This window comes from Anser cygnoides, chromosome 6, assembly GCF_040182565.1.
Source record: "Anser cygnoides isolate HZ-2024a breed goose chromosome 6, Taihu_goose_T2T_genome, whole genome shotgun sequence".
NCBI lineage: Eukaryota > Metazoa > Chordata > Aves > Anseriformes > Anatidae > Anser > Anser cygnoides.
The window spans coordinates 39,614,261-39,628,452 of record NC_089878.1 but is presented as its reverse complement, the minus strand read 5'-3'; the positions used below and the strand labels follow the sequence as shown (position 1 = coordinate 39,628,452).

Genomic DNA, 14,192 nt, shown 5'->3' with positions numbered 1-14,192 from the left:
TCTCCCGTCCCACAGCACGTGCCCTGGGTGCAGCGGGATCAGCCACCGAGGGCAATAAAAGCCAGGAAGGTTTCGAGGCTGAAGTGCTGGGGGAGCCTGTGCGAAACACACGGTGCCCTGAAGGGGCTAGCACACCGGTAACTTCTCTTAACAGCAGGTGGTTATTTTTTTTCCTACCACCCTAGTTTTCTTAAAAATAAACATTTCTGCACTTCTGATTGAAGTTTGTCTTTTAAATTACCAGTATAATGGATCCCATGATGCCTACTGACAGCCTACCATAAAAATCAAAGCATTAACAGACCGAGGCACCTCTAAGTGGAGCTAACCTCGTCATTTTATGGTGATCTGAAGCACCACCCTGGTTTCTGCAAAGGTACAGGGCTGCCAGGATGTAAAAGCACCCACAGATAACCAGGTAACAGAGAGCTGACAGCTTACAGTTTGAGACGTTTCCAGTGGATACTGCATTTGCATGTATCTGAAAGCACCGATGCACTTAGCTGAGACAACAACTGGCTTTTATTTCTGTTTTTATCTTGCAAACACTGCCAAGAAGGTGTCATTAATCTTCGTCCAAACTTCAACATTTAATGTATTGAAAAACATAGAAAAACAGAGAAGGCTACAGAGGAGCTACAGAGTCAGAGCTCAAAACCGAGGCACGGCCAGAAGCTGACAAGGCACGTTTACTCTGCTGGCACCATCCAGACGGGCAGTTACTGAAGATCTGATGTTACCAGATGTTCTCCACAGCAGTGTCAGTCAGTCAGATCCACGCACGTTTACCTGTACCTCTCCTCACCTCATCACACATACTCAAAACAAGCTGGATACCCGGCCATCACCCTGTAGCTGCACCAAACTCACCCCTTCCCCGTGCCCTGCAGGACAGGGCGGCTGCAGCCCCGACCCCAAGACGAAGCCCTTGGTGCCCAGCTCTCCCCAGCACCACCTTTCTCCCAGGCGTTCCACATTTCCACCTTCACCAAGTTCTGACTTTGACACGTTCCCAAAATAGGCAGAGGATGCTGCTTATGCTTTTTGGGACAGAGCCTGGATGTTCGACGGGAGAAGCGCGCTAGCCAGCTGGTGACACCGCGAGATGCAGCATGCGAACTATTACGTTCTTTGTGCTGCAACCGCCTGACCTTTACAACTCCCTGCTATGGCAAGAAACAGATGAGGCAACAGATTGAACAATTTGGTTCTGTCAGTGCAATAAAGCAGAAGTCCTGGATGTATCTCATACGTGCCATTCCTTTTCTTCCGTTGCCAAGCCTTGCTCGGAAGGACCACGGACAAGCTGAATTTGATGAAATCCTGAAACTGCAGTAAAATTAACTTTGCGCAAGTATTTTCCTTCCATGTCTTCTCTACAGCCAGGTTTTCTTATTTCTTAATGCTGTGAATTGGTTCAATCTGACTGACCTGCAACTGAGGCACTAGGTTAGTGACTTGGGATCTGACCGGTGTGCCTAACCAGAGCGCCTTCTCCAGGGGCTTTGTGGCCGTTTGCAACACACTGCAGGGATGTACGGACACGCTAGGGCACTCCTGACTTATCATTCAAAGTAGAGAAGCGGGAACAAGGTGAAAGCAAGGGAAGAGGAGGAGAAATGACACAAAGAAGGCAGCCCTGCGACCACAGTGCAAGGAAAGCATCTGCTTGTAACAGCCCTGCCGCCCCTCTGCAGGAACCAGCTCCTGGAGGAGAAGGGCAGCTGGCGCTGAGATCAGAAGCAAACCTCTTCGGGTCCCAGCTGAGGCCCAGTGTGCCCATAAGGAAACTCCTGGGCCCATCCTGAGCACTGAAAAATTGTTTTCTCATGAAATTGTCAGGTCCTTGGGAAATCTCTTACTGCACCTCAAAATGGACGAAGCCATGAGCAGAGCTCTAGGATGATCTTACAGGCTGAACTTAAAGCCTGAAAGCTTGTGAGAGGAAAAAACATTAAAAAAAAGAATATTCAGATACATTAGAGTTTAGTTTCAGTATGTTAAAAGAATATATTGAACATCGTTACAGTGCAGTTCGCATGCTGCTGTGCCAATGGACACTTGTGTCCAAACACATCAGCTGCAGGAAGAAAAAAGAACCAGCGTTGGGTAGTGAACTTCTGAACTGCTGTTAATAGAGGATACACTGGAATTGTCAGCGGTACAGAAAACAACTTTATTAGAGCGTACAGGAGCAGTCTGGAAAATTTCACCTTTGTAGGGACTGGAAGGACTGACTTCCATTTTTTCAAGCAGGACTGTATGAATTCCTGAAAGAAATTATCACCGGTTTGTGGACAGAACTGGAAATTTGTTTTCCATCTAGTACTCCTGTGGTGCACCTACCCAAGGCCAACATGGAAATGGCAACGGTGCAGTCTGGAAAGAGTAATCCCACCTCTATCTCATGGCTGTGTGACCTGGCTAAATCCATTAATTATGCCGTACTTGCAGGTGATTCTACTGTAAGCACTAACGACACTGCTGGTAAGGATTTATATGCAGGAATACCCGTGTGAGAGAGAAGGAATTTCTTGGGACTGCTCACTGGAGAACCTGGTGTATGAAAAAAGGGAAGAGTTGACCTATACTTACTGTAGGAAGGTTATTTACTATGTGTTACGGGCTATGTTTGAGGTGAATCTGAACTCGTCGTGGAGGTGCACCACGAGCTCAGCAGGACGGCCAGCAGCACCACAGAGCTGGGGTGCAGCAGCGTTCCGGGCGAATTAAAAAAGGGCAGAAAACCTAATGCAGCCAGAGACAGCATCCTGAGATGACTTGGGTTACTGTACAGGTACCTCGTCAAGTACCTGTCCGCATGCATTATTCTAGTTGTTTCCACAGCCATCTCACGAATGCCCTCTAGACCCACAGACAGCTGGGACCAGACTACAGAGCAGCGTGACCAAGGGCCCGCTTTGATGTGTCCGCAACCAGGAAGCAAGTTTTTATCACGCTGTACTTCTGATAACACCCAAGGCAACGTTTCTCAGCGGAAAAATAAAGAGGTTATTTTCAACCTAACACAGCAAACTGAGTTACAATGCAGACGATCTGCTCTGTCCTCCTTACGCTCGATGAGATGCCCCAAAAATATTTTGTGGCTCCTTTGCACAAGCATTACACCTATTATCGCCGTTGTTCTCAACGCTCGCAGGTCAGACTAACTTCTATAAGCTGTGCCAAAGTACATTCATTAACTCCACGCACAGCAGCAATTAACTTCAGCAGGGCAACGATCAGGAAAAAGATAAACAAGCCAGGAAAGTAACCGGCCACCTGACCTGCTGCCATGCTGCCTTGGACAGAAGATGCCAGATCTTTTCAGGCAAGAATTTTTCTTCAACCTCCTCCTTTTCACCACATTCTACCACGCCTGGGTTGCAGTTATCAGAAAGTTACTGGTGGTGTTTCTGCATTGCTCCCCGAAGTGCTGCACCTCAGCACAGAAACCCATCAGACTTCAGATCGGTTTTTTTCCTGAACACTTCAGTTTTACAGTGAAGTTTCACTCACTATTTCCAGGCTCAGCATTGTTCTAGTAGGAAAGGGTTGGCAGAGCTGAGGACTACCCGCAGGTGACCACAACAATGCGAACTGAGATAGGATCAGAGGAAAGGATTAAGGTTTGGGAATCCGTAGCCGAGGTGACCTTAACCATGCTGAACATCCCAGTCAGGAGGAACTCTTCGCTTGTCGATCCCCGCGCAGAACCAGCCACTTGACCTTTCGACGTTCAAGCCCCAGTAAGTAGCCGTGCTGAAGGAACCTCTGCATCCACAGAAGCGAGCTCACTGCTGACTCTTCCAGCGGAGTGTTTCGGAGAGGCTATTAACCTTTCGGTTAATTTAAACAAAGAGCTGCAGCTCTCAGAGACCTGGGATTTAGGAAAGGCGGCAGAACTAATAGAAAGCCTCTCTTACGGGTGAAGCCGCGGTCCAAGGAAAAGATGCAAGTGAAGGTGAGGAACCTCTAGGCTCACTTGGGAGAGCCCCCAGAGCCACCTGAAGGCAGGTCTCCACGTGCGTCCCTAAAGGAGAGGGGATTACAGGGCAGCTGCTGTAACGCACTGTACCCGCAAATCTGCTGCAGGAGGTGTAACAGAGGTACCCGAAGCTCTCTAGGCTCTTACTCAAAGGGAAAAAAAAAAGCTGAACTTACTTCTGCCATGTGTTCCTCCAAGCAGCCAGACCTACTATTAGAAAATATTAGGAAGTCGTACCAGGACTTTGGAGAGAACTTCTGTTTTCTGCCCTGTGCTTCCGAATCCCTTACTTAGGACTTGATGTAAGGAAGCGGAGAAGAAAAGCTGCGGTGTCCAAGCCCAGGCAACACCTCTGTTCTTCAGGTAGCGTTCGAGGTGCCAGCGATGGCTGCTCAAGGGACACCACTGGTGTCTATAGCACCTGCAGCCTCACCGACACAAAGACCGACATCCTCTGGGAATCTCTAGAAATTTCAAGTTAAGAAGTGTGAAAAGTAGCACTTCTCTTGACTTCAAGGGAACACACCAAAACAGAGGCTGATGTTTTCAAGTTCAAACATGCCGCTCCTGTCACCGCAAGGTACGAGCAGCACAAAACAGAAAAGCCCTCTCATCTACCCTCTAACGATTCTGTAGGGGAGAAAAGGCTTGAAAGACTCTGCGAGCTGTTTGGGTTTTTGAAGTGTGGCTTTGGGACCAGACTCACCTCATCCACGCTGGTAGCTGGCACAGACATCCCCAGTCAAACGGTCCTCCCCCCAAACAACCCAGAAGGTATTATAAGCTGATAAAAAAAAAAAACTATCAAAGAATGACACTGGGCACAGCACTCAGAAGTTTAAATCCACAAGATTCAGAGGCTGAAAAAAAACAGATCAGGGACAAACACTCCTTCCCTTGGCACAGCCCCCCAAACACACCCACGAGCAGTCCCTAGGAACTAACCACAGGAGCTGCCCTCAAAGGAAAAGCTCTTCGGACTCAGCCCCGGTTTACAAGTGAGAAAAAGGAACGTGCCACGCATGGAAGGGATGGGGCTGGCTTTAAGGGGTCCCTTCCCATACTGTATGCAGGTTTGAACGGATAAAAAACCTCACGTAAAAACTCAACTTTGTACTTGAGGTTAGAGCAGTGACCACCTGGGGCTGAGGCGCACCCTGTTGGTTCGGGTGCTACCACCCACAGGTGTCTCCAGCTGAAGGTCGGGACGCAGCCAGGGATGCTTTCCCACTGCCAACACGCTTGTGGTACCGTTTCCACGCAGAGCCTTACATTTATTTATTTATTTTTTTTACACTATCAGCCATGTTCTTTTGCTTACGCCTGCTCCAGAGACCTCCCAGCCTGCCGAGCTCCGGCCAGGCTCGGCCAGCAGCCGAGGAGCAGCGCGTGGAGGCCAGCAGCCCCAGACCGGCACAGCTGTGTCCAGACGGCAGCCGATCGGCAGGAAGGCAGGCTGCGCACCTGTGCAAACACGGGAGGCAGTACCTCCGACACGCACGCAAGCAGCAGGGTGGTGGGGAAAAGGCAGGGTCCAGTACTGGAAAATTCAAGCCCTTAGTGGTTCACCAGAGCTAGAAACCCTTCTTTATTCCTCCTCATTATTTCATGTCTCCCAACGTATTTATGGAGAATCAGCTTCAGTCCTCATTTCACACAGTCGATGATACGGGTTTCTCCTGTATTTTCCTTCTCATCCTCCTTTTCATTTCACCACCTCATCACAACACAAGGCCTTTCCAAGCTCATCTTCCTCGAACAGGCTGCCCACAATCACTATTTGCGATGAAACACTTCCCAAGACTTGTATCCTATCAATGTTTCTGTTTGCTACTCCCTCAGAAGCCTTTTAGGATTGCATGCATCACAGCCAAATCCCATCGGTAGCTCACGGTACCTGGTATAATACAAGAGCACAGTCTGAAATACATTTCTTAGTTGTAGTGGAATCAGAAAAAGCAGACTCTGCTGTACAGCCTCCCGAACAGCTGAACTGGCACAAGCGACTGGAAGTAATTCCTTCCTTCAGCCACTAAACTTAAATAAATGTCAAACTGCAGCGTTACACACCTGAGTAAATACCTATCAGCATAAAATGCTAATAGGTTTGACTGCTCAACCCTTGTCCTAAAGCAAAAAACTGTGCAACCTTGAACTTTGCTGTAGTTGTTTAATTTCATTTCTACTGTCCATCCCTATATATAAATTATACATATTATGTTATTTATATTTTATTATAATATATATAAATTCCATTTACATTTTTCCTTTATGTTCCAAACTTGCTGTAGATTATATTAAAAAACCACAGCAAAACCGCCCCTCTACCTCTAGCTGAACTGGCTGTCACCTGGAGTGGATTTTGCTTGTGCCCTCTCAGGCTGCCTCATTTTTCTCACTGTATCAGACTGTGAACCTGCAGATTATGTAAAGGTTCCCCTTTCATATAGTTTGAAGTGACCTGTGTTTGTACGGACAGGAACACTGCTGATGTGGCTAGCACGTACTCAAGCTTTCAAGCTCCAAAGTCAACCCCATCTCCAAGCCATGGGGTGCAAGCTCCCAGCTCGAGGTGGGTGGCTGTGGCCATACAAACCTGGGCTGCAGCTCGGCCCCAACACCGCTCTTCCACCAAGATTGATCAGGGAACTGAAGGGGGAAGACACGAGTGCTCTGCTGGAAGCACCTAGTCCTGCAGCTATTTTCTTCCCTGAGAAAATCAGGGAAATCCAGAACCCAGCTATCAGAGTATTAATTAAGTAAACATTTTCACCATATGCAATGCTCACCATTTAAATACCCTAATTACTTCTAACACCCATCATCACCTTCCCATGCTCTGAAGGGAGCAGATCAAGCTGAGCTTTCCCACAGGAAGCGCGAGCTGACAGGATCTCAATACAGATCATCATTATACCGGTTTTTATGTAGAATAAATTCTGATGTGAGTGATTGAAAAACTGTCAAGAACTTCAGGTATTTGAGATTCGCAGCAAGATTAAAAAAGAAATGGAACAACAAAGCAGTTCCCTAATGTATCTCAGTATTAGGCTATTTCTCTGCTCCTTTTTTTGGGAAGCTCTGTGTATTCTCATTAAGCGGGTTTTTCTCCTATCCACTGGTCAGTTTTTAATATTATTACTGAATAAAGCCAGAAAAGCGTAACTGACAACCAGAAGAACAAAAGGAAGTATTTCAAAGACCAGAATTAGGTTATTAACATCAGGGTACTAAACACTAAAGCTTCACCAACCCATTACGTTGGGTCTGTCTGCAAAGCTTTAGCAATAACCGAGTGGGAAGGGCACAGTTTAGAACTGCTTTCCCAAGTTGGCGCTCTGCAGCTGAGCTCCGTGGCAGTGACTTCATGAACACGCTGCGCGTTGGAGAGCCGGCACGCTTCTTGCCATTACAACTGCTGCCACAGCTGTCTGAAATAAATCACCGCTGATCTAGCATGAGAATCCAATCAATACAGAAGTAATCCAAGACAGTGGCTTTTGTTTTCCTCACCTGCCCAGAAGCACTTACAAATGGTCTACATTTTCATGCTGAGTGGTTTTCTTAAAGCAAAAAGCAGAACAAGATGCCACGCCAACTTCTTCTAATGCTGTTTGACATTCGGCGTGAAGCAGGGCAAGCAGACATCTGGAAAAATTCTCAGAACTCAGTAATATATGAGTTAATACCAAATAAATGTATCAAAGTTCCTAAAACCTAAAACTAAAAAACCTAAAACAAAAACCTAACTATGCACACGCTTCTAAGTTTGGCCCTGTTAGAGTGGCAAAAGAAATATTAATGTCTCCAGAAAGTTTTCTCAAAAGGAATCCCAATGGGGATGAAAATTGCCATGATGCTGCCACCAACAGAAAAGTGCTTCTGAATCACTGTAACTTAACCTGTATGGTGGAAAAACCAGAAGATCAGGACGGAATCACCACCCTTTTCCCTTTTGAGTGAACACTGATAAAATACTTGTCAGCTGGAAATCATCTCCCTATTCCCCACAACAGACCAAAATCAAGTTATTTGAAAGATCAATTTAATAACATCAAGTAATTCAGAAAAAAATCCAACTCAGGAAGAATGCTGTGGTCTTTTTTCTTCCTATTTGTGACTATGCCTGACCAACAAAAGTTGACACTTCCCCCTGATCTAATACCTTTGAGAAATTCATGATTATTGTTGGAATCATCTTCAAGTATGAAGGTACTGAAGGTGTGTTATAAAGGTTTTAAAAATCTAAACACCTAATTATTAAGACATCAAATCAAGTTCCCATTCAGAACCATGCACATATGCTTAGTAAAAGCGAAGTCAACAGGACCGTGCTTCACTGTGTCTGTGATGAAAAGTATTCAAAATCACAAAAAAATCCTTACTATTGGATTTGTTTTAGCAAATCATGTTTGATGACATATGAGTGAGGCGAATTTTGGTAATACGTACCCTGACTGTACAGCGCATACCTGACATGGTACAGTAATCCTAAGCTATCTGAAGAGGTTTATAGCATGCAAATTAATGAAAAAATGACTTAAAGAAAGAGTTCAATTAAGCCAGTTTTGCTTCATTTAACTTCCTAAGAAAGTCTTAAAAATCCATTTGTCACAAAATGTTGCATAAAATTTTTAGTATTAACTTTTCAATATGTTAATTCAGAGTATTAAGGTAAATTACCAGAATTTTATTAAGAAATTACTCTCAGAAAGGTTGGTCTGCATACGAGAGCCCCGCAGAGTTCTCAGCTACGGAGCTAGAACGGCAACTCCGGTTCAGCCGGTAAACCAATTAAGCACTGGGTAATGCTTTTAAAATAGGGGGAAATGGAGATTTGCTGTGCCAGACTCGTATTCAAATCTTTTAATTAATTTTCCCCTGATCATTACGTCAGCTGCAATCTTCTTGCTTTGAGCTTTCGGGGTACTCCCGAGTTGCAGCAACACCCCGCAGTCCCGCCTGGGTAGGGAGGAAATCCTCTCCTGCCCCTCCGAAGCGGGGCTGAGCAGGTCGGCCTCTCCTTCACCCACCTGGCTCCCGATGCCATCCCCTGCACCTATCCTGCTGCCTCTGCTCACCTTCCTTCGTGCACCTCGTGTCCTAGAAAAGCCTCCCAGCTGAGCGTGCCCGTCTGCTCCTGCAGAAGAACTACGCTCCCTGGAAGCCTCTAGCTGACTAACAGGAAAATAGCATACAAATAATTTTAATATTTAGTGTATAATGTGCAAATATTTTGTCTTGATACAGAATTTTAAATAATCGTACGTCACTGCAGATGATGCAACAAATCCTGAGCTGTTCTGGCATTTTATAGTCAGAGATTGAGAAAAAAATCGGTTAATAGCAAAATCCAGAGCAGCACACAACTCAGTGCCTCCTGCCATGTTCTTACAGGAGTCTTATGGGTTAAGGGTTATTTAACTCATTACCCAGTTACTTCTCCATTCATTTGGTGCACTTAAAAAGCAAATTGTAACGGAGCCATGTTCCCATAGTAGATTTAAGACACCACTGTGGTCTAGAAACTACAACACACAGACATTTCGTAACCAGCTTCAACCAACAGACTTACATAAAGCACTCGGTGGCAACAACAGAAGTTGTAATGCAAAAATAAACCCCATCTGCTTTAATATTTAATGGAACTACCCAAAATGTTTTACTAACTCACCGTCAAATAATTTATTAGTTTATTTATTAAGAGGATTCATTTAAAACTTCCCCATACAACAAAAGGTATCAAGTTCCCAACCCAGTCCTGTACTTCACTCGATAAATAAGCACGGAAAACAAACAAAAGAGAACCGCTTGGGAAGTTTAATGATCTGAATCTTGAAAAAACACATATCCAGGTAGAGAGCATGCAGAGGTGAAGAGCTGACCATCCCACAGCAGCAGCAGGAACACGTCCTAAGCGTGCTGCTGTCCTGTCCACCACGCAGCTCCGCTCCCCTCGCCTGTACAGCCCGAAGCTGCCGGGTTCAGCCTTCCGTGGGCACTGGTTCGGAAAAAACTCGGTGTTTTAGCAGAACAAAGCGGGTGTCAGAGAGCACCGGGATACCAGGCAGGCCACAGCAAGACAACTGCAGAGTGAGGGCCACAGCGGGCGCCCCCCAGCTCCGCACCCCGACGCACCGGGGGTAAGCCCACACTCGGAGCCTCGACCCGCTTCACTCCCTGCACATCGAACATCGTGGTCAGCACTGGCCGGATCTGAAGTACGGCAAGTGACAGTTTCAAGGCTTTCAGGATAAAAACATCTGGTTTTGCTACCTGCTGAACGTATCCGAGTATATAACTTCTACCGTCCTCAAGCAGAGATACCCCGTATCTTTCTCCGTAAACATATATACATACAAGAACAGTTAAGATACTCTCTGGTGTTCAAAAAAGGCAGATGATAAATGTGATACAACCGGTTTTAATCAAGATCAAAGCTGGAGGAGAATGCAGACAGACAGTCTAGACTGCTCTACTTCTGAAAGCCTAAGCATATAAAGCAACATCTGCAGAGAGCATTAATCACATTTAGTCTCCCATCTTATCACCTCCCAAGCAAGCAGAAACAACTTTTACTTAAACATCATATGCTTATATATGACAAGCATTTTTAATTATCTTTAAATTAGATATTTATCACTGATTACAAAGCTGTTACACTGACTTTGAAATATGCTAAGGCAATCTTAAAAATACTTGCATGGTTCCCGGGATAAAGGGTATGGGGGCGGACAGGACAGAAGAAGTGCTGGGAAGGGAACTTACTGAGCAGCAGCAGAATTATTTTCACACTCCGGGTAGGAAAAGGGAATTTTCCAAACATAGAATCAAGTTCTGATTTGCTCACCTGCATTTAGGACCGTAACTCAGCAGGCAGCAATGAAGTGTAAGATGTTTTCTATACGCAGTTTTCTTAGCTAGCTCTGGGAAACGATCTGGGAATACGGATTATCAGCTCAGCTCCTTTTTGATTTTTGTCTATAAAAAAAGATCAGCTTGCCGATACAATTACGAGGGGAACTAAAAATCAGGGAGGTGGTGCATATACAGATAAGGAATATCTGTGTGATTTGATACGCGCCCCTTAATATAAAGATTATCTATTCCTTGTGCACCTTCGTTTACTCTGCCTACATTCCGCTCCGTTCTCACTTATGGTTTTGTACACTCACTAGTAACCATTTCATTTCTTTTATTAGGGCCTTGCATCAAAAGTTTTTCCTTCTGCCAGCATTTTCCCATACTCCCTGCTCCAATTAACCTTCCATTTAGGCCAGTATTTGTCATCAAAAGTGCTAGGAAATTCTTATTAGTGCTACCTAGAAAACTCCCTTTAATCTTGCAGGCCAGTCTCCAGCTTAATTATGCGAGTTCAAACTTTTTGGAGCCGAACAGATTACCTGCCTTTCAACAAGAGCTTGGGAGAGACCTGTCCACAAAAAAAGCATCAAATTATCAATCTGTGACAACGGCTGTGAAGATCTACAACATTTTAAAGCCAGAGGAACGAGGAACCGCAACCAAGCTCAAGTTTTTAAACAACCACACAGCCCAGGGAAGTCTAATATAATACAGCAACCAATTCAAAATTTATGAGTTTTACTCAAAATCTCAAGTCTTAAATTTCTCAGTTAAAAATAGACACTGTCTGTGATCTCCACTTCTTCCAGATTGACTGAAAATACTGATTTTTAATACTGTTTCTAAGACTTCTGATGCCAGAAACCCCTTCTCCTTGTAGATACCTGCTGGTCATCACGCTGCTTCTTAAACATTTTGCTTAAGATCGAGATTGGATCGAGATTTCTTAGCCCCTCATTAACAAGATTTGCAGATGAAAACATTCTGGGAGGTTTTTCCAAATCCTTCCCCATCTGTCTACTTCACTTCCAAAGTCAAAGCTTCAAACCGGACGTTTTCTAGCAATAACCTCACCGATACTCCAGGAACATACTCCCACACCGAAGCAGTTGACATTTCATCGAAGGGAACATCGCAAGCATCAGAGCTTTATTCTTCCTGCACATACAGGAGCAGCAGCAGCCTGAAGCTCTGCAGCATTGGAGGAGAGTTGTAACTCATCTGCCCCTGATCTATTTGAAGAATTACCTATCTTTAGCGCTAACTCTGACCTCCTAACCATGCAGTGTAACAGAGGGATCCTCTGCACGCCTTTTGAGGCACCTTCCCCTGGGGAGAACAGGGTGCTCTGAGAAACGTCCTAATACACCGTGGGTTGAGTTTAGCCCTTCCCCTGGAGGAGATGACAGTCAGCAGGACGTCCTGCAAGGCTGCCAAGGCAGCAGCTGGGTGGAAAAAAGCAGCAAGAACAGCAGATCAGAGCAGCACTTAACAGATCAGGGTGGCACATGCAATGGGCGTGCAGAACAGAAAGCCATGTGGGATGCTGTTACTTCACCTGCCCACCTCACAGCACCACACCAAGGCAATCTCATCCTGCTCAGCTGTTTCACTTGCCTATGTGATGTGTTCCACCACAACAATGTCAGGAAAAAGAGAAGTATTCATGTAAAGCAGGAAATTGTACACACTGACAGAGCACTGCCGAGGCGCTCTCAGAGCTCAGCTACTCATCTTCAAAAACACGGAACTGGTTTTGGCTGCAGAAGTTCTCACCGTGCCTAATTTTAATTAGATAAACTCGACAATAATTAGAACTAGACAGACCACTTTTGGGTTGTATCTAGAAGAGAAAATTTAGTTTCTATCATACTGCAACCATATAGAATCCAATTTCTATTAGCTGGTCAATATTTTTTCATGTCAGAACAATACGGCTATGCCACTGACATTTACCCCTACGAGTCTCAGGAGCATCTTAACCTCCACACGTTCCTGGGAAGAAAGAAAAGCTCATTCCTACTGGGAACAGCACCCGATGCCCTCCCGGGGAAGCACGAATAGCCCCGGTGCAGCAGGCGGCGATCCCCCCAGGCGGCCCACCGCACCGCTACCCGCCAGCCACCCATCTAGCTGGGTTCATTCACAAGTAACAATTACCTTTTTTTTTTCCTTCTTTCCAGTGGAATAAGGAACGAACCACCTGCCCTAAAAGCAGTAACACCACGGCTACATAAAGAAAACTCGCAAGTTTTGACACTTATCATCAAGCTGCAAATGGAAAAAAGAAATCCAGAAATCTGTGTTTGAATCAGGCACGTACGTGGCGGAAGAAAACACCACCACACCACTAAAGGCTTCCAGCTGGAAGCACCAGAAGTGCTACTAGAAGTTAATTCCTCTTCTAAATTAACAATTAAGGAAATGACATCTCTTGACCTGAAATCCTGAAGGCACTTTAGGATATGATTTTGACCTTATTCTTCTTATTCAAGCACCCAGCGAAAGCCAGAACATGAATGTTGCCACTACATTAAAACTCTTCCTTCCACACTTTGACAGGTCAGAGTCTTAAACTTGGCCATCAAACACCAAGTTCCACACTCGGAAAAGACTCGAGCAGGATTCCTTGAACATGTTTTCCGTACAAACTCCCCCTGCCCAGTCCCTCCGGTGCATCACAGACAGGAGGACAAAGACACTAGTGGGTATATGCCACGGGTTTACTTCTGGGAGCATCTACCTGGCAGATCATCTGCTAAGAGGTCTTCAACTGCACTTGTGAGAGGTTACAAGAAAGTCAGACACTTCCAGCTGGAGAGGAAAAAGACAGTTCTGAAATTATTCTGCACAAAGGGATACAAAAAGAAGTTTAAATTGTAATTCTGCCTATTAATGCCATCTTCTAGGAAGCACAAATTCAGTAGGACTTCCCAATCTCTACCTTAAGCCATGGTAGGAGTTACATCATTGCTTGCAAATAATAATTTCCCTCAAACTTCCTTAAAAATAGCATTCCACCCACTGCTGATGGAGGCAGAGAAGTATCTCTTTACGGACTACACCGTGAGCTAATGCTAAGTAACTGTAAGGGTTTCTGGTTCCATGGCATTTGGGAAAATAAAGACTCGCCAAGACCACTGTGCATCAGCCACGGCTTTGACCAAGCTGGCAGCAGAGCTCCTCCTTGACCTCAGGAGTTACACCAGCACACAGGATGAAGACCCTATCTCTATGCATTAAGTAATTTTAACCTATTTCACTCAGACTATATTGGCAATAAAGAACCAGCAGAGGCAGAGGATTCAGCATGTTAAAGGAATCTAAAAAGAACCCAGGA

General features: G+C 45.3%; 1 protein-coding gene across 2 annotated transcripts in view; it reads right to left on the bottom strand.

Annotated features, from left to right (window-relative positions):
* Positions 1-14,192, bottom strand: part of ACVR2A (activin A receptor type 2A) — a 61,822-nt gene that overhangs the window by 29,942 nt on the left and 17,688 nt on the right. The gene's annotated exons all lie outside the window — the stretch shown is intronic.